Source organism: Bos taurus, chromosome 29 (assembly GCF_002263795.3).
Source record: "Bos taurus isolate L1 Dominette 01449 registration number 42190680 breed Hereford chromosome 29, ARS-UCD2.0, whole genome shotgun sequence".
Taxonomy (NCBI): domain Eukaryota; kingdom Metazoa; phylum Chordata; class Mammalia; order Artiodactyla; family Bovidae; genus Bos; species Bos taurus.
The window spans coordinates 16,701,614-16,724,857 of NC_037356.1; the positions used below are offsets into that span (position 1 = coordinate 16,701,614).

Genomic DNA, 23,244 nt, shown 5'->3' on the forward strand with positions numbered 1-23,244 from the left:
AGTCCCTTGTACAGACAGGAGATCAAACCAGTCAATCCTAAAGGAAATCAGTCCTGAATATTCATTGGAGGAACTGATGCTGAAGCTGAAGCTCCAATACTTTTGGCCATCTGATGCAAAGAACTGACTCATTGGCCAAGACCCTGATGCTGGGAAAGACTGAAGGTGAGAGGAGAAGGGGTCAACAGAGGATGAGATGGTTGGATGGCATCACCGACTTGATGGACATGAGTTTGAGCAAGCTCTGAGAGTTGATGATGGACAGGGAAGCCTGGTGTGCTGCAGTTCATGGGGTCACAAAGACATGACTAAGCAACTGAACTGAAGTGAACTGAAGAGATACAAGCAGTGTCTTTCAGATATTGTTTAAAACACAACTCATAGTAATAAATACTTCTTGGATCCTGCTCAGTATACCCATATATGTCATAACAACACTTGTTCTTCAGTGTGGTGAACTCTGACATGTTTTTAATTATTTTCTGTACCATTTCATTCTTTTGGGGGGAAAATGCTATTTCCAAAGCATTAAATTCATTTCTTGACTTGTGTCATCTGGGGACATGATAAATGGCAGGTTCTGATTCTGTAGGACGGGGCGAGGCCCACAGTCCTACATTTCTAATGAGCTCCCAAGTGGCACTGACGCTGCCTGTCTACAGACCACAGCCACACCTGGAACAGCCTGGTTCTCCAGTGTGGGAGATGTTCAGCACCATGGACAGGAGACCCTCCCAAGTGAAGTGAAGTGAACTCAGTCGTGTTGGACCCTTTGCGACCCCATGGACTGTAGCCTACCAGGCTCCTCCATCCATGGAATTTTCCAGGCAAGAGTACTGGAGTGGGCTGCTATTTCCTTCTCCAGGGGATCTTCCTGACCCAGGGATCAAAGCCAAATTTCCCGAATTGCAGGCGGACACTTTACCATCTGAACCACTGGGGAAGCCCATCAAACACCATCAAACCAACAAACCATCAAACCTTTGAGTCACCCTAAGTGTTTGGCCTCTCTGTCAGGCTTGTGATGCTGTTGATGGAGAAGCAAAGGGACATCCCAGAAGCTATCTGACCAGAGAGAAGTGCCCATTCCTCTCTCTCTCCCTCTCTCTGATGAAACTCTTGAACCAAGATCCTTGCAAAGCACTGGGACACAGAGCACAGGGCTGGGGTCCCCAAGAAGCTCTGCTCATGGGAAATAGTCGAGCTTTTCTCACTTTTCCTCCTGCTGCCCTGGTTTGCTCCAGGCCCTGCCTGATGACTTGCTGCAGCTCTGACTTTTTTAAGATCGTGCAAGAAAGTCTTAAAACGCCCTTCTCTCAGGTCCTGCTTCTGATGAAGCCCTACTCCCATGCTGTTACTGAGCTTAAATGGTGAGGGATTATCTTTGCCTTCATCTGTGTTTCTATCACTGTCTGTATATAACTCTTTTGGAGCCCTAAGCATATACTATTAAACCAATTATGTGCTCATATCTTCCCCCACAAGGCCAGTCTTTCTTGGCCCTGGATACACTGAGAGGATGCTGGGGAACGTCTACAAAATACTGATGCCCAGACCTCATCCCAGACAAATTAAATCAAGATCTCTGAGTATAGAGCCCGCTCAATAATATATATTTCCTTTTTTTTTTCTTCAAATTTTCTAAGTGACTGTGATGAGCCGGGGCTGAGAATCACTGCACTAGTCTTTGAGCTCCATCAGAGTAAGAATCAAGTCTCAATCACTTCTTTCCCTCTCCCTCTGCTACCCTCACCCTCCTTCTCTGCCTCTTCCTTCTCTCTTTCAGCACCAAGCACCGTGCTCCAGGCTCCTGTTACATGTCCAGAGAATCAGTGGCTGCCTAAAGTTTCTTTAGCACCTACTGTATGCCAGGAACTAAAGGCTCATGTTTTTCCCTGAATTACCTCATTGGTATTGCAGCCCTATAAAGTAGACTTTATCCTAGGTGGCACAAAAAAGAACTGAGGCTTAGAAAGTTTAAATCACTTAGTCAGGGTCACAGAGCAAGTGGCAGAGCTTGACCCAGGGATGTGCTGGAGTGGCTTGGGACTCGCACCACCAGGATTCTCAGGCTTGGGTCCCAGCATCTTTGGTCAAGGACCCAAAGCCACAGTCAACATGATTATTTCTCCCCATGCATCCACTTTTCTAGCATTTTAGGGGAAATATTGAATTATATTTAATATTAAGATACTATTAATTTTTAAAATGACAGGGCACCTTATTAAGTGCCTCCAGGCTGCCTGGTGCTATGCTTTATTTCTGTCACCTCTGTGTCCACCTGAGCTTCATGCTGATATTATGAGGCAAGCATTATTATTCCCACTTTGCAGATGCGAACACCAAGGCTGAGGGAGGTTAAGTGGCTCTTTCTAGGTCACTCAGCATAAAAGTGATGACCAGATTCAAACCCAGGCTTTCCTGACAGTACAGCTAGTCACCCTTTAACCCCTCTGCCCATTCTGCATTTGCAAACCACTCTCAGCATGATTATCTCATTCGAGTCCCAGAGCCCCACAGGAAGATGAGCAACTTGATTGGAAGAAGCGCTTAGGTTACAAAACAGAGGGTGAATGACCTCAGGGATTGGCCACCTGGAGGGGAGATCATAAATGGGGTCTCCCACACCCCCAGACCAGGAGGGCTATGCTTTCAAAGGGGAAGCGACGCAGCCTTGACCCCCTTCCCCAGAGTGCCCAGAAACTCTGGTATCCCTCCCAAAACAGCGGGAGAGGCAAGTCCACGGCAGGGCCATCACTCTGCCTGTTTGCAAGGGAGACAGAGCAGCCTCTGTTGTTGCTGCTGGAGCGCCACGATGATAGATGGAGGGCCGTTTGTCGAGCCTGAAGCCATCATTCATGGAGGACAATGGCCCACTGGGACCCAACACATTTGGAGAAGAGCATGGAAGCAGACAGAAGCGGGATTATGTGAAACAAAGCCAAAGGAAATTTGTTAGGAGTCTGGTTTCCAGAGCCTTGAAATCGGCAGCAATGGAGCTCTTTCTGTAGAAGAGTTATGAGCACAAATGTATTTAGAGCTGAGGCAAGTTTGATGGCGTCCTGGTGTCCATTACCAGCAAACATTGGAGACGATTGTGTAGGATTTAGTAGAGGATTATTCGTTTGAAAAGCATTACGTGGGATGTAATTTGGTAGGGAGAGAGGGCCTAGTGCATGTAATTTACTGTTCTTTGTGGTGAAGAACTGGGATGGGGAGACCTGGACCAGTAGTTTCAGATTCATCAACTTGGGTTTTCTTTTTCTGTCTGGAGCCCTAGTTCCTTTGCACAAGGTCTGGAGATAAACAAGCCAAAGGATTATTTTCACTTGACTTTGGAATCATATTCTGAAACACTAGAAAAACCCCTCATTTTGTAATCTGTGGAAAAGTCAACATTGCTTGTATGAATAGCGGCTTAAGGTTATAAAAACAACCAAAGTCAGAAGAGTATGATGTAGGGGCTACTTCCATTGCCTTCCAGTTTGGAGTGGGGAGACCATCACTAGTCACACAAACGTATCATTTCTAACAGTGGCTAAGGATGGGGGCTTCTGGAAGACAAATCGAATGTGTGGAAACCTGAATGGATGTAGAAATAGGTGGGCAGCTAGTCCCGGTGGTAACAAAGCACAGACACTCAATCTAGCTGTGCTGCTAAGAATGAACTTGCCTTCTCCCACTATGTGTAGGGGGGCAGGGAGGTTGGTGCATCTCATTAGGAGGAGAACAGCCCACTTCAGAATGTGCTTGGGGCAGGCTTGGCAGGGATGGTCTCCACTCTGCCAGGTGTTCACCCCATCTCGTGTCTCACCATGACTGGTGGCGGCTTTCCAACCGGGGGCATTGGGAACACTTGCTAACTGAGCCCTCCCTGCCTGCCTGATTCTCTGCTAGGCACTAGGAATTTGAAGATGAATGAATTTAGAGGGAGGGTCTGCATTGGCCCTGCCTCAGAAGAGCTTTCTTTCTTAAGAGAGTATATAGAGACCTCGGGGCTTTGCAGTAAGGAAAATAGTCGCTAGGTAGAAAGTACAAACAACGCTACTTCTCTGAGCATCGTGGGATACTGGGGAGGGAGAGGAGATGCTTCTCACAGGGGGTGGGGAGAGAAGAAAGGGTTTCGATTGTTCCAGAAGAGAAACTGCATAAGCAAAGGTGTGGCAGCTGGAAAGGGCAGAACCCATGGAGAGAAGGGTGAGTGCCTTGGGGTGGTGGTCCCGAAGTGCATGCTGGGAGGGGATGCTGGCCAGTTTGACAACGGAGTACCCAGGAGGCAAAGTGGCCCCCAAGTGCACGCTGGGAGGGAATGTTGGCGGGTTTGACAACAGAGAAGCCAGGAGGCAAAGCGCAAGTGTTGGGTACTTCAAGCCAGAGAGTGGCAGGTGAATTTGCTTCCATTCTGAAGACTTTTATGGGCTCATAAAAAGCTATATTGTGGCCTTGTAAAATATTAGTCCAAATGACAAAGTAGGAGCAACAAGTTCCAATAGAGGTGAAGCCTGTGAAAATAAATAGCACATCTTCTGTCCTGACTCACCTCTGTGCGTCAGCTGCCCCCAGTGCTCAGCACCAGCAGCTCTGAAGTGAAAGTGATGGGGAACGGGACGCCAGCCTGCCACGTGTCAGGCACCATGCTGGCCACTTGCCCAGCATCCTGCACTTAATCGCCATCACCAGAGCCCTGTGAGGTCTAAGCATGGAAACGGACTCGGAGAGCTTAGTTTAGTTTGGGGTTTCAGTCTCTTACTCAAGCTTCTGCCTCAGCGTTTATGCCATAAGGGAACTCAACCTACTGGGCACTATTGGATGTAGGATCTTGTCCACTTAGAAGCTGGAAACGCCCTGTGGAAATGCCCACTGAGCAATCAGAATGGTTTCCGTGACATTTACAAACCCCCTTTCTTGCCCAGACTTCTCCTACCTGTGCAGTTACTGGTAGGCTGCTGAAGGAATGTGTGAACCTGAGGACTTCTGTCTCTGAGGAAGTACTCTAAACCAAAGCTTTCTGGAGGTAATCCACAAACATAAATAATACTTTAAAATCTAGAGAAAGCTGAACAGAACCCTCTCCCTCTTGTCCACTTCATGGCTGTAGTTATTGCCTGAGGGCAGTAAGGGGATTGGGCTTCTGCCTTAGGCATTTTATTTTTTCCCCTTTCCCTGCTAAGAGCACTAGAAAGACCCCACATTGACTTCACCCCCCCTAAGACCCCCAGACCTGTGCAATGGCAGCTCTGAAATATCAGGGCTAGGGAGTAGGGGTGGGGAAATCATTTATTCAAATACCCAGTCCCTGCGTGGGATAAGCTGTGGTTAGACAGGCAGAGTGAGGACTCCGTTCTTCATTATAGTGATGACTTTGATAGAATAGGAGGAACTCTGGAGTGGAGTGGATTGCCTTTGGTCCTACCCTCTGTCCTTTCTGTCATGGGTGGACCTTGCTTTTCTCAATCCACACCTGCAAGATAGGTATATCACCTACTTCTAAAGCTCCTGGGAATTAGGTGACTTCCCTGGTGGCTCAGACGGTAAAGCATCTGCCTACAATGTGGGAGACCCAGGTTCTATCCCTGGGTCAGGAAGATCCCCTGGAGAAGGAAATAGCAACCCACTCCAGTACTCTTTCCTGGAAAATCGCATGGACGGAGGAGCCTGGTAGGCTACAGTCCATGGGGTCACAACGAGTCAGAAGCAACTTCACTTTCTTTCTTTCTTTCTTTTCTTTCTTTGATGTAGGAAAGCATCCATCCTTGAGCCTGGCACCTGTTGGATCCTCAGTAACTAATTTGTTTGCATCTCTTTGGTTCACAAGAGTGACCATTAAAGTCACGATGTACTTTCCTTATATACGTTTTGGCTGGTCTTTGATGTTATAGACCAAAATCTGCATACTATCTTGAGCTCAGGATCATTGGCATGTTAACTTGATATCAAGGTGGTGTCTGGTGCGCTCTCCCACAACTGTCTTTATATGCAACCTCCTTCTCCCTCTGTAAGAAGGTCTTACACTGTTTTATGCTTCACTCAGCAGAGGTTTGGAAAACATCTCCTGTGTGCCCAGCCCTGTGCTGAGTCCTCAGTAGACAGAGCTGGATAAGGCAGGGTCCTGCCCTCTGGAGTTCTCAGCTGGCTGGAGGGGCAGACACATACACCGGCAGTGACAGTCCAGTATGCGTGTGCTGTGGTTGGTGGAGGCACGGAGGAAGAGTCTGGGAATTAGGTGACTCAAGGGCAGGGCAGACTCAAGCTGCTCTTGAAGGTCAAGTGGGAGATGGCCAGATGAAGGAGGGAACAGCAGGGAGAGCTGCATTGGGCTGGAGAGATTACGACACACTCAGGAAACTATGCATGGCTTGTTAGAGTCTTCAGATGAGGGAACGGTTGCCATGAGAAATCACAAGTATTCACCTAAGGAATGTGACCCTTGGCGAGTCTTTTCCCATTTCTGAGCCTATTTCCCCGTCCTCTGAAAAAAAGGTCCCAAATGATCCACAGTTCTCCACGTTGGTGGCTCACAGCCTGCCAATCAGCATGAAGCAGACTTGGATCTCTATTTATCTTATCTTCCTATTTATATTTGGAAGCCTGTTTCTTCATCTATTAGAACCTCCTGCATTACCCACCCTGGAAGCATCTCTGTTTACCTTGATGTGCTGTGTGCACGATCCAGGGTTATTAATAAAACAGAGCAGTCTCAGAGCAGCGAGGGGTGGGGAGTACAGTTTTAAGGCCAGCTGTCTTTGCTGGGGAGGCCTCAGTTGCTGTGGTGAGAAAGGTCACCCTGCACAGGCACCCCCTGACCTCCCCAGCTGGGTTGGCGTGAGGATCCTTTAGCTTATATGGAAAGCACTGACCTGTTTGGTCTTCTCTTCCAGGCTGTGAAACTCCTATACCTGTGCACCCCAGAGGTTGCAAACTGACAGCCTGTAGACATGTTTTGGGGCCCTCATCCTGTTTTAATTATCAAGATGCTTACTATAAAAACCAGGACGTTTTGCCAAAAATACAGATTTCCTCCATCTCTTAGAAGATTAGTTTTGGCAGCAGTAGGCCCACCTTTCGGGTGGCATCCTCCACTGTCAGCGAATGGCGGCTGCCCCTTTCAGATGGGCACGCGTTCTTGACTTTGCCACAGTCCCCACTCCTCCTTCTTGTCTTACCTCCATAGGCATTTGGGTTTGCCGCTCTGGACCTGCCCACTCACTGAAACCCAAAGTTCATATCCTTGGATTTCCTATGAGGCAGCATATAGTAATTACTCCTGTGTCACGTGAGCAGAGCCCTGTCCAGGCAACAGGGCCCTCTCCTGTTCATTTTCTCATTCTGTCCTCCACAACAGCCTGCAGAGGTCGGTATGATTGCTCCCATTTTACTGATGAGGAAACCGAGGCGTAGGGAATTGTAGGGATGTTTGGAAAATCACACATGTGGAGATGGCTCTACGAAGTGAGCCGAGCTTGGCTGAGAGGCAGCAGGAGACCCGTGCTGTAGTCTGCTGTTAATTCTAACTTGCTAGCTAGCTCTGTTCAGCTCCCAGTCCCTCAGGGGGCTCTAGTTTCTTCCTCTGTAAAGTCAGGTCATGGCCTTAAAGTAGAGGTTCTTGATGTGAACACATGGCTGGGAAAAAAGTTAACATTTCCTCCCATTGTAAGTATAGGCAATAAACCACAATAGCATTAGAATTCTCTAGAACTTTGTTACCAAGAGGATCAGATATTTTTGTATCCCATTCAAGTTGTTGGAGATACTTAGAAATATTATTTGTACTCATTACTATTCCCAGGTTATGAGAGTTATTAGACCTGACACTAGGTTTTGTTATACGTCTTGAATTTTAAAAGAAATAAAAATATTACTGTATCAGAAATTTATCAATTTAACATTTCAGTTACTACTTTAATGGGCTTCCCAGGTGGCTCAGTGGTAAAGAATCTGCCTGCCAAGCAGGAGACGCGGGTACAATCCCTAGGTCAGGAAGATCCCCTGGAGAAGGGAATGGCAACCCATTCCAGTATTCTCACCTGGGAAATCCCATGGACAGAGGAGCCTGGCAGGCTACAGTCCATAGGGTTGCAAGGAGTTGTACGCAGCTTAGCGACTGAACAGTAACAACAAACCATTTTAGAATAAGGGGTTTCCATTGTAAGCCTACAGATTTTATTTTATGCATTTGGAAACAGTTTTCTGAGAAAGGGTCTATAAACTTCAAGGAACTGCCAGAGGGCTCCATGAGACAAGAAGGCTGAGACCCTTGTCCCAGTTGGTCTCTAGGCCACCTGAACACCTGGGACTTCAGGATCCAAGGGTATCAGGCCTGGGGCCACCCATCAGTATGCAGCCCCTGCCTCCTGCCGTCATCCTGGCCCTCTCTGCTTCCACACCAGTAGCAGCGTCAGAGGCAGTTCCCTGGGCGCTGTGCAGCCTGGTTGATGCTCAGTTACATCAGACCAACATCTCCCAATTTGTTGGTGGCTGAGGACATCAGAGAAGCCTGGAATGGGGTGGGAGGGAAGGGGATGGAGGCCTTCCTGTCCCCTGAGGACCTGGGTTCCCCCTGCGTCCAGCATGAAGAGCACTGTGGTTATTCCACCTCTAGGGCTCCACACCCCCGGGGTTTCCAGGCTCCTCACACTGGTTCTTCCCTGAGGCTCCTGTGCAGAAATCCCAGATCTGGGAAACCTGGGCACTTCTTGTTTTGCAGGGAAGGAAGCCGAGATGTAGAGAGAGCAAAGGCCTGGTCTAGGGCCACACAGCTTGTCAGGGTCAGAGGAGGGACGGGGCCCATCCAGTGTGGGGGCCATGTCCTAGAATAGCGTGACCTCAGTTTGCCAGGGGGGTGCCTTTACTGTGAAGGGGGTCTTCAAGGAGTCCTTTTCTGCACATTTACTCAACCTTTTACTTCGGGGACCTCACCTGTCTCTCTTATTTATTTATTTATCAGCAGTTCAGGTTCTCTCCTAAGAGTTCAGTCTGGTCGCTTAAGGAGCTGTGTCACTGAATTTTCAGATCCCTTCACCATCTCAAAAGAAGAGAGATAAATGGACTAGTTTTTGAAATCCTTATCATAATCATCAGAATTTATGTTTCGACTTTGATCCTAGAGACAAAGACCAAGCGTAAAGCCTCACCATATTAACTATTCCTTCATCGATTATTGATTGAGCCTCTGTGTCAGGAACTAGGCTGAGCAATGGGCTAGACAGCAATGGACAGATGATCCTGACCTCATGGGGCTTCTATTTAAGATGGACATTGAATAGCTAGTTCAGGCATGCTGAGTATCAGAAGGAGTGGTGGGTCATAGGAGGAACTGATCAGCTGGTGTTAGTCAACAAAGGCTTTTCAACATAGGTGGCTTTTATGCTAAAACAGAAAAGGTTGATGGGAATGAGCTAGGGGAGTTCTAGAAATCAGGACAGCACGTGCAAAGCCCTGAGACCAGGAGACGTGTTGATGGAGCAAAGAGAATGAGGGGAGCAGTTGGTGAGGTTAGAGGGATAGAAAAGACTCAGAGAGCAAGACCTTGTATACTAGGGGAGGGTCTGAAGGTATCTTGAGGGCAGTGGGAAGCCACAGAGCTTTCCACAGAAGAAAGACACCATCAGAAGCACCTTTTAAGATCACACCTGGTACAGGAGAAGAATTGGAGTGAGAAGTGAGACAGGGCAAACTAGCTAAGAGACTCTTGCAGTAGCAACCATGAGAGAAGATAGCCTTTGGGTCTAAGTATTGCCTGATTGATGAGGATCTGGTCCAGGTTTGAGAGCTCTTTACAAGAAGGATAAAGTGGCTAAGGAACAGGGCAAGTGAGGCTCAGAGAGACTGCCTTTCTCTTATCTCCCCAGTGTCTGCAGGTAGTGGAGATCAGAGCTTCACCCTGGTGGGACAGGTAGCCCCCACCCCTGGCCGCTGAGCACATCTTGGCATTCGGTTGTATCAGCCCAGCTTCTTTATCATGTGGTCCCTGAAGTTGCTGGAAAAGCTGAGCAGATAGAGCCAGAAAGGTGAAGGAGGCAGCCCTCTCTGTTCCTTTAACTCATTATGTCTCTTAGGCCTTCTCTACTGAGCCTGGACACAGTAAACCAAACTTCTGTGCTCCCTGCCATCCCAGAGTTCATGACAAAAGTAGTCACTCAGAAAGATACGTGACTCTGAGCTGTGAGAATTACAGGGTCAAGAGCAGAGGTGGCATTCAAAATATTTAACAACCTGGACAGCACATGCACAAGCCACTCAGAACGGGCCTCTGCCATAACTCTCAGACAGGGCCGCAGAGCCTTCTGCTTGTCACAACGTGGCTTAGCCTCTGGCCTATGGGCCAGGCTGGAGGGCCCTGGGGAGGAGCTGAGGTCATGGAGGGCAGCATCCCAGGGCTCAAGGTACTGACTACATAGCAACCAAGGTGGGAGTTTTTCCGTATTTCAGGCACAACGGTCCTGGTGTCTACCTACTGATCTAGAAGGGAGTCTGGGAAGGCTTCCTGGAGGAGGTGACATCTGAGCTGAGATCTGAAGGCAGGACCTGTGAAGCCGGGAGCAGCAGTAGGAGAAACAGCTGTGGAAATGCTCCGAAGTGGGCCAGACAGTGGGGTATTTGAGGGCATGAAAGGGGCGGGGCACGTAGTGAGAGGAAGCAGAGTGACCAGCAGGAGACATGCCCTCTGGGCCCTGGAGCCGGGGAAGGGCTCACATCTCCATGCGTGTGGGGTGCGGGGAGACTGGTCTGGGTATCACTGCAGGAGCTCAGGTGAGATGTGGCTGTGGCTTGGACAGAGGGGGAGAGGAGCGGGCAGGATGAGGAGAGAGTAAGAACCAGCAGGATTCCATGAGGGGTGAGTATGGGGGTGAGGCAGAGGGGAGGGGTCCTGAGAGGGGGCCTTGGTGTCCAGCGTGTGCTGCTGGTGCTGCATCGCTCACTGGGATGTGCCAGCGGAGGAGGCCCCTTTGGAGGCAGAGGCCGTGCTGTGGACTGTTGAGTTCGAAGTTGGCAGGTGGTGTGCACCTAGTTCCTGAGCCTTCACGCGCTCACTTCTAAGACCCAGGAAGTAACACCTGCTTTATGGAGTTGTAAATGTCATTACAAACACGTCAGGAAGCACCTCACCCACTATAAGCCAGCAGTGACCATAGGTGGTCAGTGGTAGTCGTTGCTTTTGATTAAATGTGTATGATCAGGAATCCTGCAAGATCCTGTTACAAAGAGGAGGCACGTATGGTACCTCTTCTTCTTCGTGACATGCAGTTTTGGAGTCCCTGCCAGCAGTGGTGATGATGATGGTGAGATGGGAGTGGTGGTGATGACTGCCTCCCTGGCTTTTTGAAGTGGGTCAGACATCGGTCCCCCTCATTTAGGGAGCTGGTCTTGTGTAGAGGAAGGGTCACTGGGCTGGGATTCAGATATTTAGCTCTGTTCCTGCCTTGGGTAGGTCACGTAGTCTCTCTCAACCTTAGTATCTTCAGATGTAAAAGAGGTTTGGGTGACAATATGTACCTCTCAGGATGGTGATGACATTCAAACCAAATGACTTGCGCAGAGTTAATGGAATGCAGAGTGGTGCTTAGTAAAAGTTACGGCTCTTGTTCTTTCTTACGTGACCACGGTTCCTGTGGCTTAGGAAAGGAAGTAGAAAGTCACATCCAGCCCCTCCCAGCGGGACCTCAGCCCCCTCTGGCCTTTGCCTCCTGTCTCCTCCCCTTCTCCTGCTGTGATCCAGCCCTAGAAAGCAACACTGCCTTCTCTACACACACCTACCCTCAGCATGGCATGCCCTTTTCTCACCCTCTGCCTGTCAAACGTCTTCTTTGTCTCCAGGGCCCAGGCAAGTGCCACCTCTTGCAGGGAGCCTTTCTGATGCTGCCAAGGAGAGCTCACAGCTCCGTCTCTCTTGTTCCCCCCAGCAATGTCACTCTGCCCTCCCTTGAACACATCCAGTGCTCAGCCTTGGGGTACAGTGCAGACCTGTGTCCTTTGACTGTAAGCCTTAGAGCCTGTGACCTTGTCTGTTACAATCTCATACGATCCTCAACACTGAGCATGGGTTCACACACAGAAATCACCTAACTAGGTGGAACTGAATTAACTTGACTGATAGAGGCTCAGACAGCAGCTCTGACACCTTGTCCGTGGCTCCAGGCAAGGGCTGTGAGTCAGCATGGGGACTGAAAGGCCTGTAGCTGAGCAGACACTGTCCCAGACACGTCAGAAAGGAACAGGTTGTTTGGGACGGATGTTTTTATTTATTTATTTTTTTAATTTGTTTTTTAATTGGAGTGAAAGTGAAAGAAAGTGAAGTCACTCAGTCGTGTCTGACTCTTTGCGACCCCATGGACTGTAACCCACCAGGCTCCTCCATCCATGGAATTTTCCAGGCAAGAATACTGGAGTGGGTTGCCATTTCTTTCTCCAGGGGATCTTCCTGACCCAGGGATCGAAACTGGGTCTCTCGCATCGCAGGCAGATGCTTTACCGTCTAAGCCGTAATTGGAGTATAATCGTTTTATAACATGTTAGTTTCCGCTGTAACAATATAAATCGGTTGTAAGTATACATATAGCCCTTCCCTCTGCTCCCTCCCAGCCCGCACTCCATCCCACCCGTCCCCATCGCACCCATCTAGGTCATCACAGAGCACCAGGCTGAGCTCCCTGTGCTACACAGTAGCTTCCCACCAGAGATCCATTTGACACAGGGAAATATATATGTATGTCAGTGCTACTCTCTCAATTCACCCCACCCTCTCCTCCCCACCTTGTGTCTACAAGTCTGTTCTCTATATCTCTCTATGTTTCTCTTCCTCCCCTGCAAATAGATTCATCAGTACCATTTTGGGCAGATGGTTTTGTAGATGATGTCAAAAGGACTTTCCTCAGTTCAGCTACGGAGCAGCCGTGCCCACCGCCTCTGGTAGCTGGTCCATTGCAGTCAGTCTGCTCTGAGGAGCTGGACAGGGGTATCTAGCCCTACCTGATAGTGAAGTTAGGGACCCTTCTCTTGGGCCTGGGTCAGCCCTGGCTCCATGGCTCTTCCTGCCCCAGGCTCACCCCTCCCATCCAGCCTCACTCCAGCCAGTGATTGATCTCCAGGACAAACCTTGCCTATGATCACACAGCTTCAAACCTTCTGATGGACGAACCCATTGCTAGAACCTGCCCCGGAGGCCTTCCAGGCTCCAGCCCTGCATCCTTCATAGCATCCAGGCTCTCAGTGTCCACTGTTCCTGCTGCTTCTCACATTTCTAAGGATAGGGCTACATTTCAGACTTCCTGCCGTGGATCTTTTTGTTTTGAAAACATTATGCTCACTTGAAATCTTGCTTGGAGCCTGCTTCGCCTAGTTCCATCAGGGTAGAACTGACCCCTCCCTGCCTAGATCCCCCTGTGGATCACAGACTGTCCCATCCTACCTGGAACACTTGGTACCTTTTAATACAAGGAGCACGTCTCGTGAACCATCGTTAGCGGTGGACTTTATAAAAAACGGTGCGTGCTGCTCAGGACTGACACACAGGTCCTGAGTGGCCCCAAGAAACGCTGTTCCTTAGAATGCTCGCAATAGCCCTGGAAGGTTGGTATAAGGATCTCCCTTTGCAGATGAAGAAGCTGAGGCTCAGAGAGGTTAATTAGCTTGCTCTGTGTCACACAGCTCTTCTGAATCAGAGCTGGGATTTGCACATGTGTCAGGCCCCTGCTAGCTCCATCTTCCCAGCTACCAGTTCTAGTCTGGGTCTGACACACACAGGAGGCAGTAAGTAACTGCTTGCTGATGAAAGAATGAGCATGAAGCTACTAAATGGAAAAAAACGATGTGTCAAGGAGGGCTGGCTTGCTTGGTCTTTTAAAAATAAAAGAGGCTTTCTCTTATAGTTCTATGGACATAGTTGAAAAAAAGTGATGGTGTCATGCAGCATCTTAGATTGTTTTTGGACTGTCCACATTTTTAAGCAGATCATAAGACCATCATTATCTCTGCCGTACAGCGTGGAAAACTACCTCACTCTGAAAGCAGCTTGATGTTGAATGTCCCCAGCTAGCAGACAACAAGGAGAGGGTACATAGAGAAGGACACAGCTGGTCTTTGGAAAGCCAGTTAAGGCATTGGGTGTTATTCTTTACCCCGCCCAACCATGGTGAGTTGTTAGGTTGTGTAGGCAGAGTCCCTGTGGCTAGAGTCCAATTTTCTGTCCTGAATTGCTTCATGCCGAAAATGCTTTGCTTTTGTTATTCCCCACCAAAGAGAAAAAAAGAAAGGAGATCCAACCAAGAGGGAGTGAGGAAGGACAGAAACTTTGAAATACCCAGAAGAAAGCTCAAGCGAGCCTGTTTCAAAGATATAATCAGCAGCAGAAGTCCAGAAAAAAAAAAATCCATGCACAACCGTGTTAAGGTTGGAAATTACAGACCACAATCCTTGGGGTAGAGCTCCTCTTTGCTCATACGTCTGGGAGCAACATGACCAGCTTAGCTTGGATCAACAGGCTCCATGTCTGAAGAGGAGATGCTTAAGGCTCTAAAGGCATCTCTGAGCCGAGGGTCTCTGGGACCCCTCGAGCAGGGGCAGCAGGGACTCCCAGAAAGGAGGTGTGACCCTGAACCTTCACCATCCCTGCTTGGCGGAGTCCCTGGTGCCCATTCCCTTGCAGGTCCTGACCCGTTCAGGCTTGGACCCCATCTGGATATAGTAGAAACCCTGGCCCTCCTAGTCAGTGGGGCCTGGAAGTTCACTGCAGTTTTTCCAGCCACAGAGTCCTTAGGGCTGACTGTGGATGCCCACTGTCCTCTCCCGTCCACATGATGAAGGCCCAGCACACAGCTTGGGCTTCTGCCCCAGTTTCCTCTTCTGGCCCATGGTTCCCACCTGGGACTGGATGACTGTTCTGAAGCTCAGTGAGCTTGGCTGCCAGACCTGAACCCCATCATACTCACTCCAGCTGTCTGGGGACCTGTATGAGTAGGCAGGCACCCATCATTAATAGCAATGAATAATTATTATTGACGACTAAGGATTATGATGATTCCTTAAATAACAGTTCTTATGGTTAATAAACTAGTGATTTAACCATGATTTCCAGGCCAGACTGCCTGGGTTCAAAGTTCTGGCTCCATTATTTATTGTGTGACTTTGGGCAATTTTGTGGGCTTCCCTGGTAACTCAGCTGGTAAAGAATCCACCTGCAATGAAGGAGACCCAGTTCGATTCCTGAGTCAGGAAGATCCATCTGCTAGAGAAGGGATAGACTACCCACGCCAGTATTCTTGGGCTTTCCCAGTGGCTCAGATGGTAAAGAATCCTCCTGTAATGTGGGGTTTGGTCCCTGGGTTGGGAAGATCCCTGGAGAAGGGAACGGCTTCTCAGTGCAGTATTTTGGCTTGGAGAATTCCATGGACAGAGGAGCCTTCTAGGCTCTAGTCCATGGGGTTGCAAAGAGTCAGACAGGGCTGTTTCACTTTCATTGGACTCTTAATACTGCAGAGAAAGATAATTTTTCCTACTTCACAGAACTGTTTATGAGGGTTAAATGAGTTAATATTTGTAGGGTGTTTAGGACGATGCCTAGCTCACTATAACTACTACATTACTGACTAAAATTACAATAGTAGCAATAATAATCCTCTTCACCAACAATTTGTGGAACCTTTGCTACATGACAGGTGCATAAGCACTGCAGCAACCCAAGATGTGGGGCCTTTTGGTATCCCTGCGTTTTAGACACAGAGGCTTGGGGAGGTTAAGGATGCAGCCCAGGGTCACCAACTGGGAGGAAACAGAGCCAGAGGTCAAAGCCAGACTCTGATTTCGGAACCAGTGCTTCTGAACCTTCAATAAGGACTTACTGAGCTCCAGTAAGTTTCCCAATCACTCCTCTTTGAATCTCTAGATGGAGACCGGCACTTCTGATAGAGGAATGTTCAAGAAAAGTAAACTCAGAGCAGTAAGTAGGCTCGAAGACACTGGTGGGATGAGGCTTCAGATGCTGGTGGGGCCGAGATCATGGTATTTGGGTCTTATCTCCCAGCTGAAACCCAGTCTCCCCCAGGACAGGAGACAAGCTTTTCTTCTTCTGTGCCTCCTTTAGAATGGATGGACATCTGAGCCCTCCACAGCACACTGCAGCAAGTCCTTGATCTACAGCTACTTCACCCAGGATGTCAGTGGCCAGAGTTGACCGGAGTCCATCGGCACTGTACATTAGCTGTGGTAATGCCCAAGGTTTGCTCGTGATGAACTTGTTCTTATTGTTCAGTTGTTAAGTCGTGTCCAACTGGTTGTGGCCACATGGACTGCAGCCAGGCTTCCCTGTCTTTCAGTGTCTTCTGGGGTTTGCTCAGACTCATGTCCATTCAGTTGGTGATGCCATCCAGCCATCTCATTCTCTTTCACCTGCTTCTCCTCCTGCCTTCAGTCTTTCTCAGCATCAGGGTCTTTTCCAATGAGTTAGTTTTGACCTTTGGGTGGTCAAAGTATTGGAGCATTAGCTTCAGCATAAGTCCTTCCCATGACTATTCAGGGTTGATTTCCTTTTGGATTGACTTGTTTGGTCTCTTGCTGTTCAGGGGACTCTCAAGAGTCTTCTCCAACACCACAGTTTGAAAGCATCAATTCTTTGGTGCTCAGCCTTCTTTATAGTCCAACTCTCACATCCATACATGACTACTAGAAAAACCATAGCTTTGACTAGATGGACCTTTGTTGGCAAAGTAATATCTCCCAGCTTTTTAATATGCTGTCTAGGTTGGTCATAGCTTTTCTCCCAAGAGAAAGTGTCTTTTAATTTCATGGCTGCAGTCACTATCTGCAGTGATTTTGGAGCCCAAGAAATAAAATGTGTCAATGTTTTTACTTTTTCCACATCTATTTGCCATGAAGTAATGGGACTGGATGCCAAAAAATAATCTTAGGCTTTTTTGTACATGTGCTAAGTCGCTTCAGTAGTGTTCAACTCTGCGACCCCAGAGACTGTAGCCTGCTGGGCTCCTTTGTCTTAATGTTGAATTTTAAGCTAGCTTTTTTACTCTCCTCCTTCACCCTCATCAAGAGGCTTGAATAAAATCTTTGACATTAAAAAAAAAACAAAACAAAACAAAAGAGGCTCTTTAGTTCCTCTTTGATTTCTGTCATTAGAGTGGTATTATCTGCATATCTGATGAACTTAAGGAGAGTTTAAATTCAGCCAAGGAGGTGATGCCTCCACACCCTAGCCTGATTTCAGACTTCCATTGCAGAGACCTTACAGGAAAGGGGAGAGGGTGTATACTTTCACCAGACTCAGAGCACAGAATGCTGAACTGAGTACAAGGTAGGCTTAGGGAGCAGGGTGGAGTTGTAGCTACAGGAGAGTCGAGGTTCTCTCATCTACAATTCTGGCCTGTGATGACCTACTTTTTGAGGGTTTAAATTTTAGTAACCTGAAAGAAAATACTCATAAAGGTAGGTATTGATCTATAGAGGTAAAAACCATCAAGTCAATTGTGCCAGATAATGCAAATTTATTTTTAAATGTTAGACAGTAGAAAAGGCAGTGAATTAGTCATATTACTATGTAATTTGACTTGAAATCCATTTAAGAGACATACATTGAGTTTGGGCAAAGCACTAAGTGGAAAAGAGAGAAGGGAGCTACAAAGAAGCCCCAAGATGTGAACTTTGCTTCCAAACCCTTCCACCCCAGTGATCTTGTGGTTGCCAAAGCCACGGCTTTTTTTTTTTTTTTTTTAACATGGAAAGAGATGAGACAGTCCTTCATGATTAGGCTTAATTCAGCCAGAGACTTTGCCCTTAAAAACAGGCCTGGTTTTTATGTCATCTGCTTTCTGTATAAAAAACCACATTAGTTTATTCATTAAAACCTAGAGTTGATTGTCTGGTCCTTGGAATAGACAGGTTATTTGATTTTTTTCTTTTTTAACTTAAGAAAAAAATGAATGCGGTATTTGTATAGGGCCTGCTCTGCTGGGTACCATGCTGAGATCTGAGGGGATGGTGCTGGGCAGAGTCCCGATCCCTGCCCTTGGGGAACCTGCAGTGTGGGACTCACTCAACAAAGTGTCCCAGACAGTACTTGATTACAGACCTGAGATGTGCCACAACGGAAATCTCCGGTAAACAGCCAGAGGAGCTCACTTGGTCTGGCAGTTCGGGGCTTCTCTGAGGAGATGGTGTTTAAGCCGAGAGTGGGGCAGGATGGCTTTGGATTAGGCAGCCAAGGGGAGAGCAAACCAGTTTCCAGGCAGAGGACCAGCGTGTCCAGGGTCTCAGGTTGGGAAGAAGAGGACCTAAAAGGAAGCCAGTATGCAGAGAGCAGAGACTGGGGGTAGATGGATGTACTGAGAAACCACGTGTTGCAGAAACTGGGCCCTAGAAGCAGCCTTTCAGGGCTGCTTGTGGACTTTGGATTTGACCTTCAAAGGAATAGGGAGCTGTCAAAAGGTTTTAGATGGGGGAGATGATTTCATGAGTATTATTTAAAATTCCCTCTAGCTTCTGGATAGTGAGAGGATAGGAGTAGAGGATGGGGGAGACCAGTTAGGAGATGACTTCAGGAGTCCAGGTGAGACATGGTGGTGGCTTGGTAAGGGTAGAGGCGCTGGAGAGGAAGAAAACCACTTTAAGAGGTGTCTGCTTAGGAGGTAGGACAGACAGGGCCTGGTAACTCACTGCCTGTGGGTAGTAAGGCACAGACGGTGCCAAGGCAGCCAGCCCTCCAGGCTTCTGGTGGGGCAACTGCTAGGTGGTAGTACCATTTACTGTGATTGAATGTGCTGGAAGAAAGCTAAAAAAAAAATGCTCAAAGCAAAACACTAGGAGACTCTTAGGTCACAAGAAAGAATCTAACACTGACCAAGAAGTGGGGAAAAGACAGCAAACTTGCAGTCCCTCAAAGCGTAAGTGCAAATGGCCAAGAAATAGACAAAGATACTCAGCTGGTATTCAAAAGCTGCAGATTAAAATAACGAGGCTACATTTACCTATCACACTGACAGTGGTAAAAGAGCACCCTAATGCCTAATGTTGTCGAGAGTACAAGGAACTGGCATGCTGGTATACTGCTGGTAGAAGTTGAAAGTGATATGTGTCTTGGGCGTGTTGGTGAGCATGGGGTAAATTAAGATTTTTTACTGTTAAAAAATATCCTGTAAGTACTTAACAACCACACAAAGATATATGTGCAGAGATATTATTTACAGCAGTGAAAAATTGCAAACATCCCAGATGTCCATACATCGGAAATTACACATCTATGTAATTGTTTAAAAAGTAGATTAAAATTAGTGTGTATAAAGTGATCCATTGTGTAAACTCCCTGGATGTGTATCTATTTGAATAGCTGTACATGTGGATACATATACCAAGTGGTTTAGAAGGAAATCTAAAATCATATTGCTAGTGATAGATGAGTTTTTACTGTATTTGGGTAAATAGAGAAAATGATACTTTAAAGGAAGAGAAGACAATAACTTTAGTGTATTGTAGTTAAAGTGTTGCTATAAGGAAACCATGGAAGGGAGTAACTAATTCTGACGGGGGGTGGAAGCAGGCTTCACAGAAGCGGTGTCACTGGACTGAGAATGAATAATCAGGCCGACATTTGTTTTCCGGTTTCTACACAGCTTTGTAGCTCGTATTCAAAAGAAATAGGGAACTCCCCAGAAAGGAAAAAACTGAACTGGTTCTGCAAACCTTTCTGTCTGTTTGCTCCCTGGTCATAAAAAATTCATGCCAATTAATTTAAAACCTGATGACAGGGAATGGCAGCTTAAAGACTCAACAACAGCTTCGATCGGTGTCCGATACAGTCACTGTGCCGCTGTCTCCCACCTCCCCCGGCTCAGTTGGATTTTATTCTCGTTTGCAGCAGCAATGGCTTTCCTGGATCCTTTGTCATCAGCTCTATTTCCTTGGTTACTATCGTGGATCTTTGAATAAGGAATTGCTTTCACGTCACATGTTCTAAACTTGGTTTTAGAAATTATGCAGCTTCCTACCAGAAGGTCCTTTTGGGAGCTTAAATACGCCTTGATAGGTCTAGTTACTTTGTGGAAAAACTGGTGACCCAACAGAACAGGATGACCCTGCCTTGGTTTGCAAACAGAACTTAATTGGTGGCCTTATGACATGGAATTGAAAACGTGGGGTCTGAGGAAGGCCAGAAGGGAAACTGAATACACCCACAGAGCCCAGGGTCAGGAGTAGGCCGTGAGGGCCCCCGTCCCGGGGTCCTCCAGTTACCAGCTGTGTGACCTCCAACAGCTTTCCTGACACATAATAAGCATCAGGTGTTTTTCCTGTTTCAGCTTTGAAACAGGATGGTCTTAGATTCCAAGGTCTGGCCACAGCAAAGTGAGGGAATTGAAAACAGCCTTCCCAACATAAGGCAGGAATCCTGCTGGGAGGAGCGTAGACATGGATAAGCATTTACAATTTCAAACATCAATTATTTTAATGACAATTAGAAAAAAGTATGGGCTTCCCTGGTGGCTCATACAGTTAGAAATCAGCCCACAATGTGGAAGACCCAGGTTCGATCCCTGGGTCAGGAAGATCCCCTGGAATAGGAAATGACAACCCACTCCAGTATTCTTGCCTGGAGAATTCCATGGGCAGAGAAACTTGGAAGGCCACAGTCTACAGATTCGCAAGAAGTCAGACACGGCTAAGCGACTAACCCATTCACACACACACACACACACAAATATATAAACAGTGCAGCAAACCTGTGACTGCATAGGTATTTGTACAAAGCGTGATTGTGATGAAAATTTCCCTTAAATTGTTAACAACTTTCTTTTTTGCAATTATAGAATCCATCCTAATAGAAAGGTGGTCTTCCATTGGGCTATAGAGAAAAGACGAAGAAACAAAGAACTCAGAAACATTTAAAAAATTGTTTTGGAGTATAATTGATTTACCATGTTGCGTGAAGTTGCAGGTGTATAGCAAAGTGGATCTGTTACACATATACACATAGACACTCTTTCTTATACTCTTTTCCTACATAGAGGAGCCTGATGGGCTGCAGTCCATGGGGTCATAAAGAGCTGGGCATGACTGAGCGACTAACACTTACTTAGTGTGAGAAGCTTTTTTAAAAAATCCATTAAACATAGAGTTAAGTAAAATATGTGAATTGATTTGGAAAGATTAGTATGTGGTAGTAGAGTGAGCCACCGAAAATCCAGAAGGTGGTTCCAACGTGACTGCAGCAGGCCTTGGACAGATGGCCAAACCTCCCTGCGTTACCGTTCTCTCACCTGTAATATCTCAGGGTGGTTATGAGGATCATAAGATAATATCCATAGACATCACTGGCTCACTAGCTGTCACATAGTAGGGACTCAAATATATGAGTTTCTTTCCCTTTTCCTTAGCCTCACCTTTCTAGGTTGAAAGTGATCTCTGAGGGATCACTGCGCCAGTGCTTTCAATGCAGGGGGCTTGGGTCAGTCCCTGGTCTGGGAACTAAGACCCACATGCACTGCAGCGTGGCCAAAAAAAATAAAATAACAATGAAAGTGATCTCTGAGATTGCCCAGACTGGCTCCCTTACTTTCCATGTGATGTAATTGAAGCCCGATTGGGGAAAGACCAGCTCCTAAAGTCACATGCTCCTAACTCCACTGGTCTCAGGCGTGTGCAGTGCCTGGCAGATGTGACCACAGGTCTTTGAGAAACTGACAAAAGGCCTGGCAGATGTGACCACAGGTCTTTGAGAAACTGACAAAAGGCATGGGAATGCAAATGAGTTCATTGCACAGGCCGCAGTCATGGTGGTGGGGAAAGGGTAGTCATGATCTGCATGGTCCTTTCCAGGGTAGTACATCTTCATAGCCCCTGCTTTGCAAAATGGTGAACTCTGTAATGATAAACTCTATACCAACAAAGGTCCATATAGTCGAATGTATGGTTTTTCCCGTCATCATGTATGGATATGAGAGTTGGAAATCGTATAGAAAGCCAAGCAGCGAAGAATTGATGCATTTGAACTGTGGTGTTGGAGAAGACTCTTGAGAGTCCCTTGAACTGCAAGGAGATCCAGCCAGTCCATCCTAAAGGACATCAGTCCTGAATGTTCATTGGAAGAACTGATGCTGAAGCTGAAACTCCAATACTTTGGCCACCTGATGCGAAGAACTGACTCATTGGCCAAAACTGTGATGCTGGGAAAGATTGAAGGCAGGAGGAGAAGGGGACGACAGAGGACGAGATGGTTGGGTGGCATCACCAACTTGATGGACATGAGTTTGAGTAAACTCCAGGAGTGGACAGGGAAGCCTTGCATGCTGCAGTCCATGGGGTCATAAGGAGTTGGACACCCCTGAGTGACTGAACTGAACTGAACTGAAACTCTGTAGAGAGGGAAAAAATCTGGAAAAATACCCCCAGATGTTGGGAGTGTATTAATATAGTAGCATTTTTCTTTGCTCTGTTTCTCCTGGTATTCATGATTGCTTGCATTTTGACATCTATGAAAAATAAAAATAAATGCCAAAAATATTAGAAAGCTGAGTTTTCTGTACTGCAAGTTGGGAGATGTTGATGCACTTCTTAGCCTGTGACTATTATCACACTTCATTTTTTGACTATCACACTTCAGTTTTGAAATTCTCCTCCAGCTCCTAATCATTAGCAACTTCCCCAGTTACATGGGATCATACGTGGTTTGTAACCAATACTGTGTATAAAAACCTGTGCTGCCTTTTAGTCCAGTGGTCTCAAGGGATTAATTGTGATCATCTTCTTGTTTTGCAGATGGAAAAACTGAGAATCAGAGAGGGCTAGTGATCTCTTGGATACCTGGTCAGTAGGTAAGTGACAATGCTGAAAGCGAGCCTGAAATAAGGTCTATGTCTAGTCTCTGTGATTCAGTCTCTGCAGGCCCGTCTCCCCAATCTTGCGATTTTTCTGATTTGCACAGTTCAAGTTAGGAAATAAGATGAGTCGGTCTGAGGCATTTGGGTATTATTTGCACTTGTGGTTTCTGTTTGTTCCCACTATTGAGTTGGAATGATTAACAAGTAGCTGTATGAAGGCTTCTTAAGTGTCTCCTGGCCCATCCTGGGAATGACAGTGATCTTGGGTGGCCTTGGCCTGCAGTGGCTTGAAGCAGGGTTTCATTTCCGACCAGAGATCGAGGTCGGGCCACGGCATTGAGAGCGCTGAATCCTAGCCACTAGAGCAGCAGGGACTGTGGCCCATCAGCTGGGTAGAAATGAATTTCCGCATGGAGATGGAAAGCAGTGAAGCAAG

General features: G+C 47.2%; 1 protein-coding gene across 7 annotated transcripts in view; it reads left to right on the forward strand.

Annotated features, from left to right (window-relative positions):
* TENM4 (teneurin transmembrane protein 4) overlaps positions 1-23,244 on the forward strand; it is an 851,321-nt gene that overhangs the window by 148,906 nt on the left and 679,171 nt on the right. For all 7 annotated transcript variants that reach the window (XM_015461146.3, XM_024987529.2, XM_015461143.3 and 4 more), the window contains exon 2: positions 22,747-22,802. The gene's annotated coding sequence lies outside the window, so the exon portion shown is untranslated. The remainder of the gene's footprint in view (positions 1-22,746; positions 22,803-23,244) is intronic.